The sequence below is a fragment of the Lissotriton vulgaris genome, chromosome 2_1 (genome assembly GCF_964263255.1).
Source record: "Lissotriton vulgaris chromosome 2_1, aLisVul1.2, whole genome shotgun sequence".
Lineage (NCBI taxonomy): Eukaryota > Metazoa > Chordata > Amphibia > Caudata > Salamandridae > Lissotriton > Lissotriton vulgaris.
This window is the reverse complement of record NC_141687.1, coordinates 648395789-648410301: the sequence shown is the minus strand read 5'-3', so window position 1 is coordinate 648410301 and position 14513 is coordinate 648395789. Positions and strand designations below refer to the sequence as shown.

Here is a 14513-nt window from a genome sequence, read left to right as displayed (position 1 = left end):
GATAGAAATAAGCAATGTGCATGGAGCTGAGCTGTGGGTCATTACAATATGAGCTACTCAAAATACATTTCCAAGAAGTATTTGTAGTTTACTACAGTCGACCCCCTATAATTCACCCGAGACATGAATATGAAGTAGATTAAATGACCCGTCTAGCTAATATTAAGCAACATTTCGTTCTGGATCTGCACATTGTCCAAAACCTTTCCAATAATTTTTCATTCTAGTTTACTAGAGATTTTGAGGCTGGATAACACCAGTCAACAGCCTCGGTTCTCTAGTTCCCGGGATCATGTGACTACCAAATATATAGTGGGAATAAGAACAAACACCTAGATAGGACTTAATACTGGTTTTAGACTGCTTCTGGAAAGGGTTGATATCGATGCATGCCACAACTTTTGGCCGTGTTATTTGTTTCTGCAGGATAGAAGCCTGTCTCACAATTGATTCATGTCCGGTTTAGACTCTGGACCTTCCCTTTCAGAAGTTTTATTTTTCAACGATGCAACACTCATTTGGAGTTATGTAACTGTAATTTGTGTGGGAAGAGGACTCGCATTTTATATTTCTGCGCATGCTTTTAAGAAATCGAATATCCTATTGCCTGAAACCATTACTAGTTTAAGGGCCGTGGTCCAGGTTGAAGGCCCGCAAGTTATGTAAAGAGTTTTGAGTGTGGCTCTCCAATTTAGTATTGAAAATCATACTTGGAAGGCTTGGAGACAGCAGAAACTTTATATTTGCAATCTTGAACGTCCTGTCAGTTCAAATATGTGTCTTCTAGCCAAATGTAAATACTCTTTGAAATATCTATTGAATATATACACATGTCGGTTGTGCCGGTCTGTTGTATTATTTGTGTTGCATTGATATTTATGGAAGTTTCAGAAGTAAATCTAGCTGAACTGTTAAGAGCCTTGATGTTTGGTAACTCTTACAACAGTATAAGACAGTGTAAAAACAATGGTTTATAACAGACTGTTTATTAATCTGCAAAATGAGGTGTTGTGTCCTGGGGGTAGAACAGTGTTTAATGGCTTTATGAAAGTAAGCCTACCTACTTGATTTGCTCAGCGAGAAGTCTGAGATGGCACGTTCTCTAGAAGGCAATGCAATGGTCACTGCTTCATGCAGATAACCTTGTGCATCTTGCTAATGGCTGCTCTGGTAGAAAATATTTTGTGTTCCCACCAGACATACCTGGAATCAAACAATGGCAAGGGAGGCGGCAATGGGCGATGTGGTTGTCTTCTGTAGGCAACATCCATCCTGCAATCATCAGTTTACATAAGTAGATGTTTGTGAATTTTCTGCGGAACTCTAATGACAGGTGGATATGTAGTGTTCTCAAAATAGTTATGACTTGTTCATGATTTGATGACCACCAAAACCTATTGCAAAGGTTATTATCACTATCCTCCCAAACATTCAAAACATAATAAATACAAGGGGTCTCACTTCTATCCCAAGACTCTGGACTTAATTTACACAGGGAAGCCAGAAGACCGCTCTACTGGGTACAATCTTGCACCTTAAAACTACAAGCCCTCAGTAGTGGCAGCATATTTAGATAAGGATCGCTCTAGAGAGTCACACTTTTTTAGGTGCAGGAATAAACTGCCAATTGTGGTTTTGCCCACTGTAGAGACTTAGCCCCATAGGCTAACATTGGAATATTTAAATTAAGTGTAAATATTGCTAGGAAGGAGCTATAAATGTCACTCAAGGACTTAAGATTGGTAATGATAAATCCAACAACCTGCCACTCTTGAATTTATCATAATTAATACAGAAAAGAGGTTGAGACTTAGCCAAAATGCTTTGATGAGGTTATAAGTGGCCTGCACCGCTGCAGAGAACAGGCCCGGGGGGGGAGCTAGGTAAATCAAACTAGGCTTCAAAGAGAGCAGAACAGTATGGAATGCCAGGCCTTCCCCCTCTTCCTGTACCTCATAGCTAGATTGCAGGCCTAGGAATGGAATTTGGAGAAGGCCTGGAGGGGGAGCGTTAATGGAAATGAGCCACACCAGTATATTGGTTTAGCCAGGTCTTACTCTCCAGGAGCGGAATTCTCCATCTTGATTTTTATAGTGCAGTGCTTTTTTGGGACAAGAATATTCCACACTTTAGAGGAAGCTGTCCTGCTTTTGGGTGGCACCCTGGTCCTCATTGGACAGGGGTGCCCTCCTGCTTGTCGCCCCAGCTCATTAAATAAATATGTGAGAGATGCATAGCAACTCAAATCTGTTGCCTGAAACTACAAGGAGAAGGACTGCCCCCATGGAACCAAGGTCTGAACCCCAAAGAATTTCAATCAGAAGGACTGCTCCTGCAGCGTTCTTGGATCAACAGCCCTGAGGACTTTGCCTTGCTTCAAAAAGGATTAAGGAGTGGACTTCCTGAAACCAACAGGTTAACAGAGCTTCTCTGCACCATCTCTCCCAAGAAGTCCCCAGCCTTGAACGCGTCCAATGGACTTCTAAGGATTTGCCAGCTGCGTTGTGGGAATTTTAGTCCCAAACTTCCAAGGACCATCTCAGAGTTTCTAGACGCTTGGATTTGTGTTTTGGACACTTGGAACCATCAAGATGAACTACAGGAAAAAGTTCCAGAAGTTTGGACACCTTGGAGCAACTTTTAGAAAAAGCTCCATAAGTTGACGGATCTGATGTCTAGAGTCAAGCCCGCTACCTTCAACTGCGACCTAGTCTGGATTTCATGTTCGTCCCGCTGAAAGCTCTGGAGCTCAAGCCTTCCAGGAGTTGACCAGACACTCCGCTGAACCAAGCTGGCTGCATATCCGGCCTGACAAAAGTGCCTTGCTCGCCATCTAGAGAAAATCTTCCAGAAACGTTTCGAAGGTGAAATTTTGACTGGGGCCTCCCACTGATTGTATGCGACCATGGCTCTATTACGGTCAACCTCAAACTTTGACCTTTTCCTGGTCAAGTGTGACCAAATGTCCCAAGTTGGCACCATATGTTTTTAAGCACTAGTAAGAGTTTAATCTTTAAAAATGTATATCTCTGGTTCCCTATATCGGCTGTTTGTCATTTTGGTGTCATATTAAAGATAAAAATATTTCCTAGTTTTATAAATTGGTTCGGCATTTTTATTGTGTGTTTTGTCTTGATTATTTAATGTATTGCTGTTTTTCAATGCTTTACATACCGTCTCTTAAGTGAATTGTTGCAATGGCAAATAACATACATATTTTCGCTCATTTAAGGAGCGTGGGATAATGCATCAAAAACTAATCTATGGTGTATCCGTTTTCTATTTTGTGCTCTACAAACTATTGTTCCTCGTTGAATTTCAAAAGGCCGCTTTCTCAGAATTGCCTATGATTACAACTCGGATACATTTTTGAAATAACCAGCACCGCTAGTATGAAGCTAAACAAGACGATCCTGTACCTATTTCAACGGGGTTCGTCATCTTCCCATGAGCAGAAATAGCTTATACATAAGCAGTTTCCCTTGAAAGTTGGTTTCGTCTGACATATGACAGATTCTGCCTCCGTTTCATCGCCTTTCAAAAACCATCACAGTTGCATATTTCCCCTTCACACTCTTCTCTCCCAACCAAGCCCCGGAGACACTAACTCGTCTGGCTAGCTTTTCAGCCCTCTACTTGTGATCATGACTCTTCCAAAGCAAAACGAAACTCGCATGTTGTGAAATATCTTCACTTCCCCAACAAGCATCACTGACTCGGTGGCATACATACTAGGCCAGATTCACAAATACATGTAATGCTCTGAACTTCTGCTGATGGCATAAATAGCTCAATTTACACGTCCAGCAACCACAAAAAATATGGAGCAGGCATAATTAAATTTCCTATTGTGTAATTGTGTGCCAACACTTGTTCATTTCTACAATATTTAATCAAATGCAAGAGTGGGTGTGTAGATTAAGGCTTGGTTTGCCTTGAGAGTTTGTCAACGGCCACAAAATGGAGAGGTTATTGGCATTCATAAACTACTCTCATACCTTTTCCCACCCTGGAAATGGTCAGATATATTCAAGCAAAGGGTTGGCATAGCTCCTCTCCCAGCACCTAATGGGAATGCAATAACCCCAAACCTCGGGGTAATGTAGGGAAACCTTTTCACAAGGAAGGATGATGGTTTTCCTGTGGTGAAGTAAAAGAAAAAATATGGAGACATCCCAACTTGGGGACATTGGTTGGTGTATGACATTCCTAATGGGACGACTGGAAAGCTGCGACTGGTGCCTGGGAGTACTGTCATGGGTGTAGATGGATGCATATTTTCACCTTTCCAGAGTAAGAGACCTGTTAGGAAAACAACTGATTTCTATGAGGTCGAATGTTTGAGTTAAGTAGCAGCCTGATTCGAACCCAGAAACCTCGGGTACATGGCCTTATTTATAGCCACAGCCTGAAATCAAAAAAGTTTAAGCGGGTTTACGTCCTAGTCAAATGCTTAACAAATATTAAAACGGCTTCAACTTTCACAACGTGCATACAGGACAACATTTGAAAAGAGGTTCATAAAAAGTTAGTGCACTTCTGTTGACCGATCTAAGGATGTGCATCAAGTGTGTGCACATGGTATGTGCTTTAAAAACCACCTGGTCCCTGTGTAGGATAGTGTGCATAAACGGGTTAGATAGGTCAATGGTTTCTTGTGCCAGCTCAGCCGTCTGCACAGTCTTCTATACTTCTTAGGTAAATTTAATGCCAGTATACTACATGAATAGTCTGTTTTTAAAATGATTAGAAAAGGTTATTGGTGTTTTGTGTAGTACATACCCACTCAGACAATGGCTTTTCAGCTAAGTCTGTGATCTGATTTGCTTTTTCTCTGGTGGCTGCATGAGCAGTGTGCCCACCATCTGCACCCATTGCCTATGAGCTACCAAACGGATTATGAGCATCGCATCGTAATGGCCGTGGTCACTAAATCTCAATACTGTTAACCCCTTCGCTGCAGCGGCAATTCCGCCGCAGCGCTGGGGGGGGGGGGGCAGAGCGGCGGCCGCATGCTCGTGACGGAGCCGCTCCGTCACGAGCCGCGGTTGCGCTGTGTTCATGACGGAGCGGTTCCGTCATGGCCCCGCGGAGGCAGGACCATGACGGAACCGCTCCGTCATGCGTACAGCTCAGCCAATGCTCATGACGGAGCGGCTCCGTCATGAGCATGCAAGGGGTTAAAGTGAGTTTAAATGTTTTTTTTAATATGTTGCCAAACTACTGTTGTGTAGTTCCTATATATCCAATACAGGTTCTGCATGTTCGGATAACATAAACTGTGGGTTTGGTGGCAGACTGGTTCTGAGCACCCCCTCTCCCCCCGGATATGTTAGCTTGTTTGCATAAGCTAACTCTTATCGGGGGGAGAATAATTTCTGGTAACCTCAGAACATGACAATCCTGATTCCTCAGGATTGTGGAACTAATATACTACTTTTCGCTCCGTCACTCGTGCTCACTTAGTTTGTCTCAGTGATACACAGAATAAACAGTCTTGGCGTTTCAATAAATATTTATTGAACAGTTCTTATTCTAGTGTAGAATAGATTTGCTGTAACAACAATCAGACAGTAGCAGAGATATATGATTAGCATTACTACGGAAGTAAACGGTTGGTATAGTTCTACCATTTTCCAGTAATCATGAATATATACAAGTACATAAAAAAACATGATAATAAAGTGCATACACCTATGATGTCTCCCTAACTAGATCTACCTAAATGTACATAGCATCAGTGTAGGTGTTATGCCAAGAATCCCTCTAAGGTCTAGTCAACCCCATTACCTGAGAAAGGAGAAAATTCGGGACCCTTTCCTTGTCTCGAGTTGGACACCCCGCGAGGGATGTAAGACCACTGTGAGCTGGAGTGTCTGCATGCAGGAACCTCAGCGTCTCTGGTCAGTGTATCAGCCGGGAAGTCAGTCTCCTCTGTCTGTCTAAGCAAGACATGATGTATATATATATACACCCACAGGTCTCCCCAGGGGTCCTACCTTGCTGTGTTACTGTGTCAGCCTAACGGATGATGTTGGGCTTAATCTTTATACATAGATATTGTACAGGAGATGTTCCTCCTGCTGAACTTCCAAGAAGCCTCATGCATAATGTATGAGTTTCGAACTAGGGAAAAACCAGCATTCTGAATGCAGAGTTGTATCTTGGTAAAATGTCAGTCCCTATGAACCGTTATGTATGTAATGTAGGGAAGGATACAGGTGAAAGGTTGCAGTGTTACCTGCGCTTATATAGGGTACCTATATGGAATACAACACCCACTTCTCTTCAGACTGGACGACATATGTAACCTCTAAGTGTACTACCAATATAAGTAGACATTGGTACGCAAAAAGTGTTAAAAATATGTCTTTAGCTAAAAATGTTTAAAAATCATCTAAAAATTTCTGAAAGACTTGAAAATGTAAAAAGAAAAACAATTTTGCATGCCCTAGCTCTAAAAAGTGTCAGTTGGTATAGTCTGAACCACTATAAGCATTCGAAAGTCATTCATGCTCAAATCAATGAAAAGGAATGTCAATTTTGTATCTGAGTTCCAAATTGAGCTTGTTATTAAAAAGGGCAAATTTTGTCCAGCACACAATGAGCCAAATGTCAGTCAAAATGTTTGTGTCCTGGCTGGTAGACGCAACATTTTTGTTGCTTGCTTCCACAGTAGACAGCCCCTGTAGCACCTCAGAGTATGTCAGTTGAGCACAGATGATGTTCCAAGCCTTACACAACCGGTGCTGGGCCAGGCTGTGCGCCGTCCAAAGCCTGGGTGACAGTGGAGGAGCCGGTGTCCATACCTTCAGGTGGAGTTACTATCTGCGATGGCTCAAGGAATGCCGCCATCAACATTGGAGTATGCTGAGGACGTTGCAGAACATAGGCAGTTATCGGGTCCAGTAGAGCATTCATGTCCGGTTGCGCACATGATGGGAGTGTCAAACAAAAGTCTAACACGCATTCTTCTCCGCAAAACAGGCATCGGAGGACAGGTAAGATGCAGTCCATCCAGACTAGTTGAAATGGCATTTCTTTTTGTACACGGAAGGGCTACTGTGAAGGAGCCGTTTACCAAGGACTCACCCGTTTGTTCCCCTGCCTGCCGGGTCCCACACGCCGAGTCCTCCCGCCGCCGCACTAGCGACACCTGCGGCGGCTGCTGGGAGGAACTCGGTTTTCCAGGGATCATCGCGGCGGCGCTTCAGGAGCGTGTCATCAATTAGCGCCTGGAGGCGCTACAAAGCGGGGGCACTCCCGCAACGCGGGACGCGAGCGGGACACCCGGACGAAGCCCTGACCAAGGGCGGACCCGTCTAAGCCCGTCCAAGACCATCCAAGACCGGACCTTCCCACCCCTCTAACATCTGCTGTTTTACCAGTAAGGAATCTTACCATTAAGATTACAAGGAACATTATAACGTACTGTCTTTTCCATTTTGAACCATCAAATCCTAATTCTCGGATGAACAATCCCCTGATGAACTAGTGCTGGTAGTGGCATATACTAACGACTATTAGTTGGCTCACTTGTTTCTATAAACTGTCATGTCTAACAAGGGATCCACCAACTTACTTACCCCGCATGGGAGGGCAAATGTGATAGGGCCACTAGATGCCTACTTAACTAAGAGGGTTGCAGCTTTAGAGCATGAAATTGCCCTTGTTGAAAGACGATTATCGTTTGGTTCCCAAAGAAGTAAGCTGTCCTCAAAAGACACTAGTATATCACCAATACCTTCACCCACACAAACCGTACAGACAGATAAACCTGTAGATATAGATGTCCCGCTTATATTCCAAGATCATTCACTTTCCCATATCACAGTTAACAGTCCCTCCCCCAGTAAGGTTCCTTTAGAGCTTTCCTCAGATTTATCCTCAGTTGAGCCCTCTTTACTGCAATTGCCGTTACCAACTCCTAAGGGCAACATAGATAAACCATTAATGGGCAATCCACCTATAAGAGTACACTTGAAGAGGAAAAAGGGCCCACCCCTGAAGGGGAGAACCACGAAAGTTCCCAGACTTTCCAGAAAAACTATCCTAGGAAAGACCCCATTGAACAACCCCAGGAAAAACCAGCAAAGTGTCGAGATCACACACACTATTGTCCCTCCCGTACCAGTAGATGGTGTATTTCCGTGCACTGTGGAAAACATAGAGCACCTTATGAAATCGCTAATTATGCCTCTACTAGAGAGGGTGAAAAAACTGGGCAATGATCTTTCTAACCTAACAGAACTAGCGAATGAAAATAGCAAACTTTTGAAAGATCTTGCATCTCACATAAAATCTGATCATATTAAACAACCTGCTACTACAGAAGTTCAGAAACTTCATACCGCGGCCCTACCGACACGTCCTGATAAGGCATATCATAACACAAAAGAAAATCTTCCTACCGAGAGGGTCAAGGAAATTGCCCAAACTAAAGAAAATAGGATAGACCCCCCGAATTCGGCACCAGAGGCTGAAACCCCCACTCCCATAGGGGCCGGGGGGTTGACTATAAACGGGAAAAAGGATAAGGGTACTCTTAAAACTGCCCATAAAAATATTCCCCCGCCAAGACTTGAACCAACAAGAAATCTGAGCAAAGCTGAACGCCCGCAGAGAAAAAACCATAATACTCATCACCATATAAACTTACCACCCGATTCGGCCCCCTTTATAATCATACTCACAGGGGTCCCTGAGCTCCAAGAAGGTAGGCGGGAAGGCTACTTTGACTTAAAAAACAAGGTAACCCACTGGCTCAGAAACAACAGACCTCTGCCACCCCACCTTAATGGAGAGATAACAAACGTAAGGAGACTAGGGTGGATAGGACAGAGGCCTAAAGACATTCCAGGGCATGTGATTGCAATTAACTTTAGGGACCACAGGGTGGTTACACACACTGATTGGTACGATACGCGGGGTCCAAATGGTATTCCTACGAGGGACCTGAGTTATTTTTACCCTCGGTCACTAATGACACCACTGCATGATGGAAATTTTTTCAATAATCCCCCACATGGCTGGTTCTTGGTGGTGTGGATGGAGAGGAGGTTGTGCGGTCGGCCTCAGGGATGGATGGGTTGCTCTGTAGGAATCTTTCATAAAAACTCTCTACCAAGGGGTGGGTGCTTCCTGGTTCGTCTGTTAGCTCCTAGCCTCTGATCCCCTTAGGTTAGATTTGGCCTAAAGGGGTGGTATCCATTAATAAGTTAAAAGGCTCTGTGATTACCTAGGTAAAGCTGCGCCGGTCTGTCATCTCATAAGATTTGATTCAACGAGCTGGAGGGAAGCTACAAACTGTTTCCGGTGCTGCTTCGTGCGGGAAGTCCCTCCTACGAGCACGGAAGCTCCAGGCCCGGTTACCAAACCTTCTCTCCAGACCTTTAACAACGGGCTTGTAGATGTGCATGTGGGAGGAGGGGGTAGTTCACGCTGGAAACCCTTCCAATACATGTCTCAGACCCCTGCAGCGTTCTCTGAAATCCTGTAATAGGAATAAGGCGCTCTAGTGCCACAGCCAACCCAGGCAAACAGTTATCACCAGCAGACTCGAGAATCCCTTGGAGCCTGTGTACACACTTTCACCTGTTTGCTGGACTGTCTTTGTTTTCTTGAACTTGTCTCTGATGGGTGGGAATTTTCAGATCATACAGTTCAGTGTTTCGGCTCTGTGAACTCTTGGGGTGCAGTATGTGGTTGGATGCGCTGATTAGCAGGCTCAAGACCAGAGTGTGCCCACTCACTGCTAGAGTAAGGCAACATGGGAAGACATGGGCGTACTGGCATGAACATAATAATAACACAATGCAAAGTAAGCTGCTGTCGGTGGACTGACTGCGCTCGGGGGCGATTACAATCGGGGAGGAGCACGGGCCTGTTAGCACATAAGTGTATGTTGTGGGCCCAGTACATTGGCTTGTCTGAGTGCCGAGCGCAGGCCTAAACTTCTGCGTGGAATATGAAAGGACACTACTATTCACCTTTCAGATTTCTAAATTACCAGACCAGTTAGTTAATCAGTGGTACACTGTATTCTTGGTGAGGAACGTGTGTGTAGAGCTCTGATCTGAACAGCTGTTTAGAACAATGATGAAAAAAAAGAAAGAAAAACCAGAGTGTGAGGGCAGACAGGGAGAAGCCCTGCCAAACAGAGCATTGGCAGGGCTGTGCATGTGCATGTGGCATGGAAAGAGAGGGTTGGTTTAAAGGAATGGCGCGAGAGAGAAGCGGTCGGAGTGAGCATGGCAGCACGGCAAACACGAACACGCTAATTAAAAACAGATGGTGAAATGACCCTGAACAGATGGCCCCCCCTGCTCGTATTCGCAAACCGTAGGCGGATCCATTTCCCTGGAAAGGAGGGACATGCACCCGCCTTTGCCCAATTGCGTGCTGTCTTTTTAGAAAGACGCACGCAAACCCCAGTAGAAAAAATGCTAAAAAAAACACAAGGGTGAAAAGTCCAGAGTGATTCCAAGAGGTCATTTTCCTAGACAGCGTATGCGCCCTGCACTAGGCTCGACATAAAAAAGAACCCTCAGACCCACTCTCCAGTATACTCCTGGACCTGTGGATACTACAGACGGATGCCCTGTTGCTTGAAGCGTGCCCTGCTTGCTGAGAAGACTGGACCTGCACTACTCATCCCAAGCTGAAGTGACTCCAAAGGTACAGCTAACTGACCTACTGTTAGAGCTACAGGAACATAATAATCTCCAGAGGCCTCCCTTCATCTTCCCAGCATACCAGTTTCCTGGAACTGCAACTAGACCGGCCTGACTCCTGCTGTCCTCTAATGCAGTAAGTTCCTGATCCCCAAGAGGGGCCCCTCAGGTCCTGGACCCTTGGTGTGACATCACTTTAACTCCTCCTTGCCGAAATTCGAAAAAACGTGAAGTTTTGGGCTATTTGCAACCACAAACGGGCCTGTTCGCTCTCATACCTTGCCAACCACTCTGCCGGCAAAGTAAAGCTCTGAGGAACCTGACTTTGTGCTACAGAGACGACAAGCAACGCTAGATCTGCACTTCGTGCTAAAGCATTGACAGCCCTTGGTGACCACCGTGAAGCTCCAGCAATGACCATCTGCGACGCCGACAGGATCTTCGTGCTACAGCTATGACCACCTGCGATGCCCTGCTTCTCCTTATGCCACAGCTACAACCATCCTCAATGCTCTCCCTGTTCCTGGTGGTGTCCGCTACCGCAAACAGAAATGTTCTCGCTGGACTTTAGAAGTTAACTATTTCAGCAGGACTAACCTGGTCCCTGTGTCCAGCGGCGCTCCAGCGCGGTCAGCCTGATCTTGTGACTTTCACTCTGTTGCGCACTACCCAATAGCCAATAGCCCCGAGAGGTGCTGTGTACTTTTAGCAGCTATATTTACCTTAAATCTCTAAAATTGCATATCTCCGGTTCTACTGATAGACTTTTTGTCATTTTGGTGTCAAATAATTTATTATTTTTTACTCTACTTTCCTAAATTGGTGTGGGATTTTTCTTGTGTAGTATTTCCACTTTATTATTGTTTGTGTGCTGCATAAATACTTTGCACATTGCCTCTAAGTTAAGCCTGACTGAATTGGGCCAAGCTACCAACGGGTTGAGCAGAGGTAATTTAGTCACTTTTTGTGGTTTATCCTGACCAGTATTATGGCTTTTCCTTGAGTAGGGCTTCCCCACCCTCAACCAACAACTCACTTTCTCACACCGCACATCAACTTCGAGGGAGACTGTGGAACCTCCAAGTGAGACTGCTTCACTCCTGACTGCTTCTCTGTGCAATGGGAACCTGTGGGTGTTGTCAGTTACCATCTGTAGCTGGAGGAAAAGTGCCTGTTTGAAGACCTCCCAATTTGAATCCTTGATCCCTGCCTCAGGACTTCTATAGTCTCCAGCTTTGTCCTTGCCTGTCCTGTACTAGCAGCAAGTAGCACCATCACCATGGGTGCCCTGTTATTAGAAACTACAGACTGCGGCCAATGGGCTTTTTGGTAAAGGCTCCCACCCTCTTTTTGTCATGCGAGTATATCAAGGTGGACGGACACCCCGGCCAGCCACTACTCTCCACCAGCTATCCCAGTGGCTACTGGACTATGTGGACTCCAGTAACTGTGCCAATACATCAGGCATACCTAACCAGACCATGACGCTATGAGAGGAGGGTTCTCACAAAGCAAGGATGGACACTTCTGTTGCTTTGGGTGGAGGGACAGTGAGCCGGTCACTTCATATCAACTGCTGAGACCAAATCATTACAATACAAGTATTGATACCAATTCTCTTGCTTTGAACAGTAACCATGTGTACCATAGTCTTTATAATGCAGTGTTAACTGTGTTTTAATAGTCCTTAGCATCCAGGTGCTGTAAATAATACTGTTGGAGGTCAGACCTGTGGCCAAGCGGGCTGTGGAGACTTTAGTTTGTTTTCTCTGTGTATCTTAGTTTTATGTGTGCTATATTTTTTATTTTGTGCAATAAAGTACTTTTCTTTTATAAATTAATGCATTAACTGGACATTAATCTTACTAATTGGTATCACAGTGTAAACAATATTCGGAATGCCTAACCCACCTCGCCTCTTTAAGTAAGGCTTGTACTGCTTAGATCGCTAACCTGTAGAGGAGAATTTGGTATCTGGTTTAAGTCCAGAAGTACTGTGTCAACAACGGTGAATTTCTCCAGTTGATGCAACTGGAGCTCAGGAAACTAGACTGCCCTGGTCCTCCAGAAAACCTGTTGTCACTTGTACTCATTCGATCTACAAAGGGTTTCTATTCGTTTTCACACCTTCTGCTGGGAATCACCATGATCACCGTGCCATTTTGATAAAATGATATATTATTGTATGAAACAATGGTTCACCAGGGACACGTTTCCTAAAATTTACAACATAATGTTTGGTAGAAAAATTGCCTAAACGTTCAGCCCTACGTAGAGTATAGTTTAGCCGTCAAATAAAGCTTTTATTAATGATCCTTAAGACCGGGCAACCCAAAGTGTGCTAGGTCCCCAGATGTGTACACATAGTGAAATGTGTGAGGACTCCATACAAGTTCGCTTTTATACCATAATAATTGACTGAGGTCAAGTTATCCAGTATCGGTCCTTCAAAATACATACACGGGTTAATTTCTTGACATTGAGAAAAAAGAGGCAGGATCCTAAAGATACAAATCCCAACAGTGGCACAGTCACACCTCGGTTACTATTTTACTATTTCTTAATAATAAAAAAAATCAAAAATTCTCTTTCACAGTTATCTTACTGTTAGGACTTGGCATCCATATGGATCTCTCTTTGTGTTTTTGCAAATAAGCCAGCTCTTCTTGCAAAGTAAGTAAGTTGTTTCTTGTCTAGATTATCCCTGAAGGCATCATCTTGAGCCTATTTAACAATGGTTTCTTTTATTATTTTTCATGCCTAGGTGCCCCTTAACTTTACCCTGTCCTAATCATGGCCTCATAACTTCTAAAAGAGCGAATCGCCAACATCTCATCAATCAGACTTACCCATAGATTCCTCAAGCATCCATTTTGCGATTCCTTATTAGCGAAAAATAAGGATTCGCTAATAAGGAATAGCAAAATGCTATGCATGAAGAACTCGCTTAAAAAATAGCAATTTCTTAAAATTCCTTAATTGCGACTCGCAAATTGCGAGTCGCAATTAAGGAATACCTCCCCATTCATTCCTATGGGCCTAGAGGCCCATAGGAATGAATGGGAAGACAATCTCAATTTGCGATTCTCAATTAGAGAATCACAAATTGAGATTGCAATCTCAAGTGTGCCAGGGAGTCAAAAGGACACCCTATTGCACCACTGAAATCTGCATATGGGTACATCTTGCTCACACACATGCCCTAAGGGCATGTTTGTGTGTAAAATGGTACTTTGAAAAATGCACTTTAGTGCATTTTTCAAAGTTTTGGCAAATTACCATGAAGTTTAACTTCATGGTAATTTGCTCCCCCTATTAGCGAAATCGCTAATTTTTAAACTTTAATGCATTGCATTTAAGGAATCTCAATTTGAGATTCCTTAAATGCAATTGCAATTCAGGTAATCACAATTTTGCGATTTCTTAAATTGCGATTTTTGCATTTGGGATGATGCATCCCAAATGCAAAAATACCGGTCGGAAAGGGGCAGATTCTGAGAATCTGCCCCTTTGCGAGCGGTGTTTAGCTTGATGCATCTATACCTTAGTCGTTTTTGCATTGTCAAGAAATAATGTTTTATATTTTAGAACTCAAACTGGCAGAATTGACCTCAGTAAATTGTTATTGAATGTTTCGGCATCTAGCACTCTTTGATTTGCCCCCCTCTTAAAGATTTGTAATATACGCTTTATTTTCTAGCTAGGGTGTGTTGTGTGTTATCTCTTATACTTTGGCAATTGTACTACCAGAGATTACAATGTAAATATTAGGAATTGAGTCCCTGCTGAACTATTGTTTCTCAAATAAAACGTTAACTTAGGTTCCTACTAGACATAGTC

At 43.8% G+C, this 14513-nt stretch overlaps 1 protein-coding gene across 1 annotated transcript in view; it reads left to right on the top strand.

Moving 5' to 3' along the window:
- The window catches only part of VPS13C (vacuolar protein sorting 13 homolog C), a 2437235-nt gene that overhangs the window by 115259 nt on the left and 2307463 nt on the right, over positions 1-14513 (top strand). The gene's annotated exons all lie outside the window — the stretch shown is intronic.